Source organism: Phocoena phocoena, chromosome X, assembly GCF_963924675.1.
Source record: "Phocoena phocoena chromosome X, mPhoPho1.1, whole genome shotgun sequence".
NCBI lineage: Eukaryota > Metazoa > Chordata > Mammalia > Artiodactyla > Phocoenidae > Phocoena > Phocoena phocoena.
In genome coordinates, this window is record NC_089240.1 from 111,112,880 (window position 1) to 111,128,712 (window position 15,833).

Sequence of the window (15,833 nt, forward strand, 5' to 3'; positions counted from 1 at the left end):
ATGCAGGGGAGCCCTGGTCCGGGAAGATCCCACATGTCACAGAGCAACTAAGCCTGTGCGCCACAACTACTGAGCCTGCATGCCACAATTACTGAAGCCTGCGCACCTAGAGCCCATGCTCCACAACAAGAGAAGCCACCACAATGAGAAGCTCGCGCACTGCAACGAAGAGTAGCCCCCTCTCGCCGCAACTAGAGAAAGCCCGCGCACAGCCACGAAGACGCAGTGCAGCCAAAAATAAATAAATAAATTTATTTTAAAAAAAGAGAAACGTTCAGTTCATAAGACACTTATTTAACCGAAATTTAATGCCTATGATGTCACCCCTCAGCCATCATTACTTGAAGATCTACGTTTTCTAGTCTTTATTATGCTAACATGATATATATATAGTCTTAAAACTAACACTGAATGACAACTATACATGTATGCCTCAGAAAATATAGGGTTTTCCCCCTTCTCAAAAATTTAACCTATATTTTTTATCTAAAATTTAATCTTAACATTTTATTATTAGAAAATATAAGAACAGATTACATTACTGTATAAATAAAGTCTGTGTCTACATCACTCTAATATTGTGATCCAGGTGTGTATTCTATCAAAGAGTCAAGGTAAAGCATTCATATTTTTTTATAGTCATCAATAATATTTCATCAATGTTTATTTATTTACTTATTAAAAATTAAGTCTTGCAAATTTTTTATGACAATGACATGACAAACTGCCCAGGAAACAGAAGTGAAAAGATGATCCAAATGATGACACATGAATGAATCCCATTTCTTTTTTTTGGCCGCACCACGCGACATGTGGGATCCTAGTTCCCCGACCAGGGATCTAACCCGTACCCCCTGCAGTGGAAGTGCAGAGCCCCAACCAGTGGACTGCCAGGGAAGTCCCAATAAATCCATTTTAATATAAACTTATTATTGTGTATGAAGATAAATTTCAATAGATATTTGTGTGTATGTATGTGTATAGATATATACATACATATACATACACAAACTCCACACATGCATATATGGACACAGAGGTGAAGTTTAATTGCATTCTTATTGTAATAATCACTATGATTAAAATATATGATATATAATTTTTACACATGTGTAGACATATAGATGGTTATATATGATGTACAAATATGTATGTTTATTTCTCTTTGAACATAATTGGATGCATACTGAAGGTAGTTCTGACAAAATCATCATCTTATACAATTTCCATATTCTCATATACATATAATATTTGGAGAACTTGGAATTTCTTTATTCTCCTGTAGGAAGAGCCTTATCATCCAAGAGATTTACAAAAGAAATACCTGCTATAGGCAAACTGTTCAAATTTTGAGAAGCCATAAGGCCAAAAGTAATGGAAGTTCCATCCCAACAAGAATAAAGACTTTTAAAATGTCATTCTCACCTCTTACACAATATACTAATAACTTCTAAAAAATAAAATTAAAACTCCTTCAGACCTCTGGTGTTCAAATATGTTTTCTGCATTTACTGAGGCTAGAGTACTTTCCAAACTTCATTAAATATTCTTTGAAATACTGGTTATTTTTTAAAGAGTAGCCGCTTACGATTGGAATTTCTCAAAATTAGACATGCTTCTTAACAATAAGTCCAGCTACAATAGCCAATTTATAAAGAAGTGCAAGCAAGTCACAAGCAATGCCACCTCAAACAGACAAGGACTTATAAAATATGGTTGTCTCTTCAATCCTCCTGTTGTGTATGTTCATATTCCTTAGGCCTCCTGAGGTCAACAGAGCAAGTTGTCACCAATAATTTTTTCTGCACATATTTGTTCTGGATTTGCTATTGAATTACAGTATAGTACAAACATTGTGAAGACTCTTGCAGAATACCCACATCTCTGAAAGACATATGGAAATACTTCATCCCAAATCAACCTATCCCAAGGGAACCACTATGGACAGCTTAATGGGTACATGTGTTCGAATGTTGTAAACAAGATGTACAACCATTCATTCATGAGAGCTGATATTATTTAACTAAATAAATATAGTCTACTGCTCATCAATAAACTCCCCTATTTGCTCACACAGTGCTTGAAACACACAAACTTTCAACCACAGATGAACACATCATTATTTATTTTCTTCAGTTGTATCCTGGTTATACTGTAGGTGGAGCTTTTTGTCATTGTTTCTTCACTCAGCATTGGATAAATGGATACTCACACATTTCCTTTATTCTTGGTCAAATTCTAATGATAATACATGCATCTGGCAAAGAAATGATAAATCAATTATAAAACAAGAAAGAGGATACTCTCACTGACATAAACTCAATTGATATTTCAATCTATCGCATTCTGTCCTTTCTTCTATATCCATTGTATTTGTGTGCATGTGTATGTGTTTCTGTGCTTCTGGACAGGGGTTTTTGGCTATAAATTTTAACTGACATCATCTATATATGGGATTTTCTTGTGGTTAGAAATTTTTCCTTTTTCCATGCTTTTCTCTTTTATCTTTTGTAGCAAGGTCACTTCAAATGTCATTAAATATACCTAAGAACACTGGATTTTATGTTAAGTAATAATTAGCCAAAAGTTTTTGTTTCCACGACCACTAAAGGTAGGACATTTAATCTTTCCAGAATGTACATAGAACTACGTCTATTTCTATAGAAAAAAATAGCATCTTACGGTAACTGATCCTTTATAACTTGCAGTTTCATTAAATTTATAATGGGAACATTTTTGTTTTGTTTTCTGTGAATTTCAAAAGTAACCTTTGTTTGTTTTCAAAAGTTCAATCCTTAAGACAGGCATAATTAAAACACTTAGGCTCTACCTTGTATTCTTTTTCCCCCCAGCTTTTTTGCGATATAATAGACATATAATCTACCTTGTGTCCTTGAGAGGTAGATCCTATTAGTAGTTTGCTTTGAAGCCTTCCAGATACTTTGCTTTGTGCATATTCACTCTTTAGAATCCAAATGTGTTTATGGTTGTAGGTAATCATAAAATAGAGAAAACAGTCCTTCATTTTCTGTTTCTTTTTCTTAGTAAACTGAGAGAGTTTGATCTTGAAGGTCAGATAATTTGATTTCCTATAAATCAATGGTGTGAGATATAGAGATAGGAATTTAGTCTTTATGAAGTCTGAAGAAGATTCCCTTATGTGTTTGTAAGAATATGTGTGTATGCAATCTAAAACTTTAGATGCACATAGAAGCATGAAAATGTGACTCATAACCAAAAGAAAAATTAGTCAATAGAACCTGGCCTAGATATAACTGAATAAATTGAACAAACAAACAAGGATTATAAAAGAGTTCTTATAAATACATTTAAGGATTTGAAGAAAAATCTGACTATAATAAGAGAGCAAAACAGAAAATTAAATAAACAAATAGAAACTAAAAATCAGAACCAAATGGAAATTCTGAAGCTGAAAAACTATACGAAATGAAAAATTCGTATAATTTTTCAACACTGTGGGGAAAATATCAGTGAATATGAAACATAATAATAACCATCCAACCTTAAGCACAAAGATAAATAAGGCTAAAAAATGGAAAGATGAAAACAAACTTATGGTTACCAAAGGGGAAATGCAAGGGGGAAGGATAAATTAGGAGTTTGGGATTAACATATACACACTACTATTTTTTTAAATAATCAACAAAACCTATTGCATAGCACAGGGAACTCTACTCAATATTCCGTAATAACCTATATGGGTAAAGAATCTGAAAAACAGTGGATATATGTGTATGTATAACTGAATCACTTTGCTGTACACCTGAAACTAACACAACATTGTAAATCAACTATACTACAATATAAAATAAAAAATTAAATTAAAAAAAAACGGAAAGAGTCACAATGATCTTTGGGATAATACAAAGTAACATTCATGTCCTTTGAGTTCGTGAAGGAAAAGAGAGAAATTGCAGGAGTGAAGGGCAGAAAATATTTGCAGAAAAAAAGTAAACCATTTATCAGATTAAATAAAAATGATAAATGCTCTGATTGAGGAAGATCAAATAACACAAAGAAAACCAAAATAAGGAAAAACATAATCAAGTTTCTAAATACCACTGATAAAGAGAAAATCAACAGTAGGCTGAATAAAAAGACTGATTACATAGAGGAGAACAGCTATAACAATGACAGATGACATATTAAATTTGATGCAAAGTAGCCAAAGGATTACCATCTATAAATCGCTGTTAGAGAAATCTGTCAATCTATAATTTTCTACCCAGAAAATTTAACCTTCAAAAATTAAGGCAAAACAAGGCATTTTCAGGCAAACAGAAGCTGATAGAATTGGTTACCAGCAGACCTGCTCTAATATATGTGTTAAAGGAAGTTCTTCAAGCTGAACTTTAATGATAACATATGGAAACTCTGGACTACAAGAAGAGATGAAGATTCTTGGAAATAGTAAGTATATGGGCAAATATAAAACAGGCTTTACATTTTCTTAATTTCCTTAAGGGAAATTGACTACATAAAATAAAAATAATAGCAATATATTGTGATATTTAAAACATGTAGCAGTAAAATATCTGTAAATAAAACCAGAAGATTTGAGTAGGGAAGTACCCTCTTGTAACTTTATTCCATTATTTTATACCTAAACCAGTATAATATAATTTGAGAGTAGAATATAATAAAAGTTTTATATTTTAAACTCTAGCATTGACCACAAATAGTGGTATATCTAATAAGTCAAGAGAGGGAATAAAAAGGTATTTTAGGGCTTCCCTGGTGGCACAGTGGTTGAGAGTCTGCCTGTCGATGCAGGGGACACGGGTTCACGCCTCGGTCCGGGAAGATCCCACATACTGCGGAGCGGCTAGGCCTGTGAGCCATGGCCGTTGAGCCTGTGCGTCCGGAGCTCGTGCTCCTCAACGGGAGAGGCCACAACAGTGAGAGGCCTGCGTACCGCAAAAAAAAAAAAAAAAAAAAAAAGGTATTTTAAAAAGCACCCAGATAATTCGAAATATGACACAAAAGGAGCAAAAAGGAAGAAAGACCAGATTGAACTAATTGAAAAGAGCAAAATGGTAGATGTAAACCCAACCATATGAATATTAAATATAAATGGACTAAACTCCAATTAAAAGGCAGAAATTGACAGCATGGATAAGTAAGGAAATCCCACCCGTATGATGCTTAATGTACATTAAATCTGCAGAACATAGACTAAAATTAAATAGGTGGAAAAGTTATATAAACACAAATTATAACAAAGCTAAAGTAGTTATGGGCATGCCTCATTTTACTGCACTTTGTTTTATTGGACTTTACAGATACTGCATTTTTTACAAATTGTAGGTTTGTAGCAACCCTGCGTAGTATTTGAATATAATCTATGCACATTCTCCCATATACCTTAAATCATCTCTAGATTACTAATGTAAATTACTAATACAATGTAAATACTATGTAAATAATTGCAACACAATGTCAATGCTATGTAAATAGTTGCTGGCACACAGCAAATGCAAGTTTTGCTTTTTGGAACTTTCTGGAGTTTTTTACTTTTCAAATATTTTCAATCCATGGTTGATTAAATCTGCAGATGCAGAACCTATGGATAGAGAGTGCTAACTGTATAGTCTTTTGTATTTACCCAGATATTCAAATTTCCTGCTGTTCTTTGTTGGCTCCTGAAGATCTGTGTAATCCCCTGGTGTCATTTTTCCTCAGCCTGAAGAATGTCCTATAGCATTTATTTTAGTATATGTCTGCTGGTGACAAATAATCTTAGTTTTATTTTTTCTGAAAACATTTCATCTTCATCTGTGAAGGATATTTTCAATGGATACAGAATTCTGGGTTGATTTTTTTTTTCCTGTCAGCACTTTCAAGAGAATGTTCAATGTACACTTAACACTAATATAGTATTGTAAATCAAATACAATAAAAAATAAAATCAAAATAAAGATGATGTTCCACTGTCTTCTGCTCTCCATATTTACTGGTGAGAAATCCATAGCTATCTAAATGAGACAAGTGATATATGACAGTAGTAGCATTTCAAGTCTATGGGGAAATGACTGCCTTTCCGATAAGCGGTCTTGGTACTGTTGGGTATCCATGTGTACAAATGAAACTTTACTCCTCCCTCACACTATGTACAAAAATCAATTCCATAGGCCCTTTTCAGGAGTCAGAGAAGGTAAATTCATCATAAATCTGTACTGGTACTATGGAAAGCCCAAGAAATGGTGGAGGGCTTTGATGGATTTGGGAGGTGAGACTGACTCTCTAAACAGGGGTTGGAAAACTATGGCTCACAGAATAAATCTGGCCAGTGATCTGTATTTGTAAGGCCTGAAAGCTAAGAAAAGTCCTTACATTTTTCAAGAGTTGTTTGAAAAACTGAAGAATATGCAACAGAGACCATATATGACCTACAAAGCTTAAATTAGTCACTATCTGATCCTTTGCAGAAAGAATTTGCTGTCCCCTTCATCTAGGACTAAAGAAATCTTCACCCACATTATTTCCTAGTTAAAGAAAGAGCATTTTCTAGAAACCTCACTGTGGTCACACGTGTACTTCCTCTTCATGGGGATGGCATTGCTGAAGTAATCATATGATGGTCCACACTAGTATTTATGTTAGGCCAGGCCCCGGAAGTATATTAGAATGACCGCTAGACATAAATTATAACCTCACCTATGACACGTTCTTACACGAAACCAACAGAAATCATTCCTGAATGAAAGGCAGAGGTCTAGTGAATTGGGGATAGGAGGTCACTATTTTTTGAAAATCTCTTAGACCACTGTCATGCAGAATCAAGAGGGCACCTCATGGAGTTCTATTTTCTATCTTCAGGTCTTAGATTCTCAAAAGACAGCATGTTGAGAGGAAGGGAAATGAAGGACAATACGAGAGACCATTGGGATCTTGGTTTAGGGACTGTCAAAGAGTCAAAGTGAAACTGAGAACTACAGGATGGTGATTTTTGAGAACTGTTAGGTTCTTTTAAATTTGTTTCTGCAAGTGATAGCCCTGCTATTCCCTGAATGTTTCCCAGCATGGTCAAGAGTCATATCCTTAAAATAAGAATTATCTGGGTACTGGTCATCTGGGGTCCCAGGGAAGGGAGGAGTGGAGAGTGGCTACTGTACCTCCCTCTGCAGCCAGGTTTCAGAAGACACGGGTGAAAAACCACAAAGGGCAGTTTGAAATGGCATTACGGGGATGATAAGATTGGAGGGGAGAGAAACAGAAAGGAGCGGGGAAGAAAGAGGTGAACTTACCTGCACACACACATCCATTAACACCTCTGACTTCATTCTTCCACAGTGATGTGTTCTCTTTTTTCCTGATTCACATTTATGGAGCTAAATTATTACTTTTTTCCCCAAAACAGTTGTCCAATTTTATTAATTTTAGACTTTCTTTTTTAAAATGTATTTTATTGAAGTATAGTTGATTTATAATTGTTGTGTTAATTTCCACTGTACAGCAAAGTGATTCAGGTATACATATATATACATACTTTTTCATATTCTTTTCCATTACGGTTTATCACAGGATATTGAATATAGTTCCCTATGCTATACAGTAGGACCTTGTTGTTTATCCATTCTATATATATAATAGCTTGCATCTGCTAGTCCCAAACTCCCAATCCATTACTCCCTTGCTCTCCCTTACCCTTGGCAAACACAAGTGTGTTCTCTATGTCTGTGAATCCATTTCTGTTTCATAGATAAGTTCATTTGTGTCAGATTTCACATATAAGTGATATGATATGGTATTTGTCCTTTTCTTTCCAACTTACTTCACTTAGTACGATAATCTCCAGTTGAATCCATGTTGCTGCAAATGGCATTATTTCATTCTTTTTCATGGTTGAGTAATATTCCATTGTATAATATATATGTACCACATCTTCTTTATCCATTCATCTGTCGATGGACATTTAGGTTCTTTCCATGCTTTGGCTATTGTAAATAGTGCTGCAGTGAACATTGGGGTGCATGTATCTTTTTGAATTCTAGTTTTCTCCAGATGTATGCCCAGGAGTGGGATTGCAGAATCATATGGCAACTCTATATTTAGTTTTTTGAGGCACCTCCGTACTATTTTCCATAGTGGCTACACAAATTTACGTTCCCACAAACAGTGTAGGAGGGTTCCCTTTTTTCCACACCCTCTATGGAGCTAAATTATGTCTACCACCGATCACAGATGCCAACAGAGAACTTTATAGAAAGTGCCACCTTTGACTCCAGTGGCTGAAATCAACCATAAGTGAAACTGTCTACTCATTTGCATTCACTTAATGTTTATAGAGTACCTGCACTGTTTCAGGCCCAGTGTTACAATCTTCTTTTTAGTCTCTGGACTTTAATGCATATTAGTTGGAAATGATACCAGGATTTTTCATAGAATGAGAGATTTTTCTTTCTCACATTTATTTTTATATTAAAAAACAAATAATATTTCAAGGGAAGAGGGTCAGAGTTAGGGTGAAGGCCTGGATTAAGTGTGTATCAAGGATGATTTCTCAAACTGCTTGGTAATTAAGAATAGCAATTTTTAAGATAGGATACGGTATAGTGTAGAAGATTCAGGTAAAAGTTTATGAGTAAGGATGAAGGTAGGTTGAGGGTTTTTGACAGTGGGGTGATGTTATAAGGAAAAGCTATGAAAGTGTCAGAAAAGGGGACTGGGTTAGGGAAGGAATAACAGTAGGGGAAGACTATTTTGCATTTTCCTTGCTAATTTTAAAAAGTGACCTTTACAGAACGTATAAGACCATGTTTGTTTTGGAGATGTGGTAAGGGTCAGGCATGCTTGTTTCTCACATTACTTAACTTTTAAAACTACGGCGATTTTATTTACAGTAAGAGACCAAGTGGAGAACTAGAATGAAGTCAGCATCAGGTATACAAGAATAAGCTCCATCTGTTTGTTATATTACTTGGTAATTTTGGAAAGTGGGGAATTTACATAAGACATAGAATAGCATAGTTATCGAGGGTGACAAGATTAGGAAGACTAGTAGCAGATGTGATGTAAGGGTTAGTGATGGATGAGGATCTTGTGTATGGTGAGCACTACAGAGGTTCTTGTTTTTGGGGGGGAATACTTGCTAATATAAAATAGTGGTTTTACTTAAATGGAAGAATTACATGACAGTTGTCGATGGTGTGAATGAGGATCAAAGAATTCTGTTTACAATATTACTACCTGTACAAAGAGTGATTTTAAATAGGATGATGGTTAGGGATGGGTTCAAAATTAAGGATATTTCTTTCTCATATTACTTGCTAATCACACAATCACAGGGGATAAAGGAGCAGGTATAAGTCAAATAGTTGGCGAGAGTTAAAGATAACTCCAGGGTCAATGATGGGATGATACCAGGGATGTTTGTTTTGAACACTGAAAAAGAGTGATCTGTAACTGAAAAGGGGCTTGGTAGAAATAAGGATCAAGTGAGTGTCAGTGATGTGTTGAGGGTCATGTGTGTCCATTTTTTACATTAAATGCTCATAGAACAGCATTTTTATTACTATGATTATTATATGAGTGTTAGGATAGGAGTTAGGGATGGGACGGATCAGAAATTTTGTTAGTGTTGGGGGATGCCTGTTTCCTATATAATTGATAATTGAAAGTGCTGATTTTACATACGATAAGGTATTGGAATGGAGTCAGGGATAGAGGTCAAGTCAGCAGTAGATGAAAGGTCAAAGAAAGTGTTAAGATAAGGGATGTACTAAGGATGCATACTTTACATATTACTTCATCAGAAAAACAGAATATAGTACAGATAGGGTGGGGTCAGGGGAGGAGTGATGGGAATAGATGTCTACTTGGCTATGAAATTAGAGATTTTTACTTATAATCAGAGGGTATTCTTTTAGCGATGGAATGAGTATCAGAAATGTTTGTTTGCTATATTATTCAGTAGTAGAAAGCACTGATTTTACATAAGGAATGGATCTGGAGTCTACGTTGGAATGAGATTGCAGAATAGATGGAGGGTCAGGGATGGTTTGAAGTCAGATTCAGAGAGATCTGCCTTGTACGTTTGCTGTTTTAAAAAATAAACAGTCCAATAGCAATGAACACACCTAGTACCCAGATCTTGGTTTTTAATACCATTCTCCAATAAAAGGAACCTTGGAGAAATGGCCGATTCTAGGACTAGGGCAGGAAATATACAAGGCGAACCTGGAGCATCTTATAGTTCCAGAAAGTAAAAAACTGCTCTCAAAAAATCGCATTGCTGAAGGTTTGTCAAAGGGACATAGGAGCCAACAGAAAGAGCTTCCGATGACCAAAGCTGGAACAATTTCAGGAACAAAATTAAGCAGCATTGGATTATAACCCAAAGTATAAAATAAATATACACGAGTCCATGCTGATATAAATGAATGATTGAAGAAATAAACAAATAAAGGAAAAGAGACACGTCTCCTACGCAAAAGAATTCCAAATAATTCAGGTAGATACTCGGCTTTTAAGGAGAGAGAACAACTTTCCTCTTGAAGTGTGGGCTGCTCATGGTGACTTCCTTCCAAAGCGGATGGTATAAGAGAGAAAAAAAAGTAGTTTTATAGTGGAGAAACCTGACAAACTCTATCTCAGCCAGGTGATCAAGGTTAACTTCAACACTAGGTTGTGTGGGACTTCCCTGGCAGTCCAGCAGTTGGGACTCCACACTTCTACTGCAGGGGGGTCGGGTTTGATCCTTGGTCGGGGAACTAGGATTCTGCATGCCCCACAGAGCGGCCAAAAAAAAAAAAAAAAAAAAAACACGCGCACACACAACACACACACACAAAAAAAACATTAGGTTATATGGACAGTATGTCCCCTTGATATGATCTGATGAAAATGGGACTTTACCTCTGTGATCTTCCACTTCAAAATCTATAACCCCAGTTTAATCACGAAAATAACAACAGACAAATCCCAATATAGAGTCATTATATGAAATACCTGATCAGTATTCCTCAAAACTGTCAAGGTCATCAAAAACAAAGAAACTCCCAGAAACTGTCACAGCTCAGAGGAGCCCAAGGAGACATAATGACTAAATGTAATATGATTACCTAGATGGTCTCCTGGAACAACAAACAAACAAACAAACAAAGGACATTAGGTAAAACCTAAGGAGATCTGAATAGAGCGTGGACTTCAGTGAATAATGATGTATTGGTACTGGTTCCATAATTGTGACAAATGCACCATACTAATATAAGGTGTTAACAGGGGAAACTGGGTGCAGGGGACATGGGAATTTTCTGTACAATCTTTGCAATCTTCTGTAAATATAAACCTATTCTAAAATTTAAAGTTTATTTAAAAATAAATACATGACATCACAAAAGCTGAGGGATTTAGTGGGTAGTGGGTCGGAGTTATGCTGAAGATTATGGGTAGTTTGTATGCCAGGTTTAGGGAGATCCGGTTTACACCTTATTTTGTAATTTGTTTTGAAAAAGTGATTTTACATAGGATGAAGAATGGGAGGGTTTTGGAAACAAAGTGAGGGGCAGATATTTGGTAAATGGAGAATGAGGCATGGGGGAGCTTCATGTATGGCTTGAGATTAGAGTCATGTTAGGAAAACTGTATTGCATATCAATTGGTAATAAAATAGTATTTTTGTTTGTTTGTTTACAAAGTAAGAGTGATGATGTAGGTACCTCAGGTAAAGTCAAGATTTGGGATGGAATGAGGTAGAAGCTTCAGTGAGAAGAAGGTATAGAGAAGAGGCTGAACTTTAGATGTTGGACATGGGTGTGATGGGGGAGATAAGTATGATGGCTTCTCACATGACTTCGTAATAATGTAAGAAGTAACACAGTGGTTTAATCCGCTTTTGTGGTAGTCTATGTACAGCCTTTGCAATTAGTCCAAACGTCCTGCTAGCGTTTAAGACACTCTGTCTTTTTGTTACACTGTGCATAAAGTTACCACCCAGGAGACTGGACAGTGTGTGGGCCCAGGGGATGGGCCTTGGAGGCTGTCACATATCAAGGAGGCTTCTCATCCCCACTTACCACACTCATCAGCGACACTCTCAAAGCTCTAAACTATGGTGTCCAGGGGGCAGGTATTATAAAAGGGCTTCAGAGAAGAGTTAAGCAGAGCTGTATCACCAGCTGTCATACTGTCATAGTATTCAGGATCTAGGTCAATGTCTTCAGGGCACCCTGTCCCTCACCAACTCCCTCACCAGACCTCCGCCTGCACCTTGAATCAAGAATTCATCTGATCACCTAGTGCCACGGTTCTCACCCCTGGCTGCCCCTTCAAATCACACAGGGGGCCTTTTAAAAAACACCAAAGCCTATACTCCATGCTCAGAATTCCAATTTTGTTCATCTAGGATGGAACCCTGGCATCAGTTTTTAAAAAAATTACCCAGGTGAGAACCACCAACCTAATGGCTGCTCTTAGCCTCCTGCTTCCAAGTATTGGGCTGGCCAAAAAGTTCGTTCAGGTAAAAACCTTAAGGAACTTTTTGGCCAACCCAATACTTTCCCAGTTTCATTGACCCTTGCCTTCGGGGTCTCAGCCGCCTGTTCTTGGGAGCTGTGGGAGTCTTCTTCAACTGAAACTGGAGAGAGGGGACACCCAGTTTTCGTCCTGCCTGGATATTCCGGCCAGGTCATGATTATCTTTCAAGGCAGCAAACTAAAGCAGGGGAAGGTGCAGAGAGTCGACCTTCAGAGAAGAAAGCAGGGGACAGGAGCCCAGGTGGGCTTCCAGGTGTCAGCACTGAGTCAGAGGGAGAAGGAGCCCACAGACCAGCAATGGGAACTCTGAGACCTGGAGGGCGCTCTGCTGTTTGTGGCCCCTGCACGTGTTAGGAGCCCCGCTGTGTGCGCCCTGCACGTTTCCCTGCCTGATCCGGAGGGAAGCCCTTGAGGCAGGATGCTCCGTGTGCCGGGCACCTGAGGCCCTGGAGGGGAGGCGCTCGGGCGGCTGTGGCCCCCTCTGCAGCCAGGCTTCCAGGGGAAAAGGGCACCCAGAGGGTGGAGTAGGAGGCCCCTGTCAGGCAGGGCCTGCCCCTGTCCTCTGAATACCAAGAGGGCTTGAACGTCACCAAGAAGGTCCCAAGGGTGTAGTTCGGCCCCCAGCGTCGTGCCTTTGTGAGCAGAGAGCACAGGGCTCGGCCCCACCTGCGGCCTCTCTGCCCACAGGGCTCTGAGCCAGCCGTTCTGGGGCGCCACTTCCTGACCCTCCAGCAGTGGTTCTTGTGTGCATCACACAGCCCTCTGCGGACCTGGTGGCAGCTGTCGGGAAACGCCCCAGGATTGCTTTTACACATGACTCAAGGGGGTTTATATTCACAGAACCTCCCCACCCTTCCTCTGAACTCCCAAGTTCAGAACCCCTGCTCTCCCAGCTTGCAGTTAGTTACACAGCCGCAGGTTCTGCGTTGGGTGTCGTTCGCCACAGTGGCCGCTAGATGCCGACAGAGACCGGGCTGAACGCCTCACGTCTCTTCCGGGGCTGAGGGCAGCTTTTCACAAGTCAAGTTTGTCCTCATCCCATGGGTGAAATTAGGACCCGGGACCAACCGGCACACCATATCTTCCCCTCACCTCTCACACACACGTCTGAGTGAATGAAGGCTGTAAACCACTTCCTGCTCCACCCGGGACCCTCCTCTCTTTAGAATTCTCTCCCTTCCGTGATCACACAGCGTGAGTGACTGTTTTCACCAATAAAATCAGACGGGATAGATGCTGCGAATGTAGCTGTCTCTGACTGTCCCTGTGCTCCTCAGACCTACTGCCTCCCTCCCGCACGTGGTAGAAGACAGGGGTCCGGCTTCTCTCTTGACCTCACCATAACCCAGCCGGCAACTAGGAGTACTGTGGGCTGGGCTAAGGACATGGGCCACATCCTAGCTGTGTGACTTTGACCTAGTTACTTAACCTCTCTGTGCCTATGTGTCCTCATATATACCATGAGGACCGTAATAGTACCTACCTCATGGAGTTACTATGGAAATGAAATGAATCTGTATTTCTCAAACACTTATGACAATACCTGGCATATATGTCAGTTATTTTAATTTGTCATCTTGGACTCTCACAGTAAGGCCACAGAAATTCTCTCTCTCTCTCTCTCTCTCTCTCTCTTTGGCATTTTCCATTTAGAGCTCCTGGTTTTTGTCTTTGGGATTTGTCCCTGGTTTCATAAACTGTGTCTGGTGGTTGCTAAGTGATTTTTGGCCCTATTTTTCTACAAAGCCCTGGTGTTGGTGTTGCTGCTGCTATGCTCTGGGTTGAGACAGGCCTGACAGCAAATTACTCGAGTCCCAGTGTTCTCTGGGAACATATAAGAGAAAGTAGAAACTCCCTCCACCCACGGTAGAAAGCCATCCCCTCTGGTGTAAATATTTGACCCTGGGAGCACAGCTTTAGGGCCCATGCATAAAATGCTGCTCCTGGGACCCTAGCCAGGCTTCCACCCAGCAGGTGCTGTGCCCTGCCTTCTCAAGTGCATAGTTCTGTTTGACCAAGAACTTGCACAGCTCAAAGGTTTCCTCATTCAAGTACTTTTCTACTCCCAAATTTAGGAAGGTCTTAAATGCTCTGTATGTTAACTATGCTGAGTTGTTCACTGCTCTGGTTGAACCTTAGCTAAGAAAACTGGAAACAAAGACAGACTCATATAGGCAGAATTAGGTATCTTCCTCCAAAAGCCACCCTGGAGGCCCATTGGAGAGGTCACTAGTATTTGTCAACTGTATTGCATAATCAAGTACATATGTTCATACCATGACCCCTTAGCTAATAAATTAGGTATAAATTCACGAAACAGAGCCAGGTGTTCCTAATGTATCCTAATGTTGAGAATGTATCTCAAGAGTAATTTCAGTAAATAGAAGAACAAGGCCGGGCACCAAGAAGATTCTTTCAAAGACAAGATGGGCCAGACAGTACAGGAGCAGGTTGGGAAGTTTCACTAGCATCTCCATCTCTGCCAATGTCTGAGGCCACCTTCCCAAACGCCATAGCACACTTCCAGGTTTTTGTTAAGATGGGCTAGGTTATTCCTACCAACTCTCCCTCTGAAAACAAGTTTCAAAAACCTGCATAAAATATAAACAATATCTTCTTATATGAAAATCTTTGCAGTGAGTAAGGCATTACATGGAAAAAAATAAAGGGAAAATGGAGACCTAGAGGGACAAATGAGGACTAGAGGCCACTTTTACCATGTGAATATTTTCCAAATCAGAAAATTGTTCTGATAACCTCTTAGGACAGGAGGAACACAAACCAAAGGTCAAGATGTAGACAAAGAAGGGAGTCTAACATGATACCTTCCTTCAATAAGCTGACACACAAAAATGCTCCACCCCCAGGGTGTAGAATGTGGCCCTGCCCTCAAACAGAATTTCATCACAGGTTCTACTTGCCTGATATATAGGGAATCCCAAGCCTTAAAACTTAAGGTTGTCTTCAACTGAGAGAAGCCCCAATAATTGTCAGAGGCAAATGGAAATCTTTCTGGGGGAATGTGACTCCATCCTAGCCTAAAGTTATTGCTACAGATAATTGTTAAAGTATGATGACCAAAATAACCAAGCACATAAACAAACAAGGCACCATGGGCAAGAACAAGCAGAAAAACAGACAAAAATGAGACACACAAAATTTCGATGACTGTAATGATCAGACACAGACCATAAAACAACTATGCTTACAATGTTTAAAGATACAAAAAAAGGAAATGCCACTTCTGGTTAGTATAGAATAATGGAGGCTATTCTCATGCATGAACAACCAAAAACTACAAAGAAATGAAACAACTATTATCAAGACACTGGACAT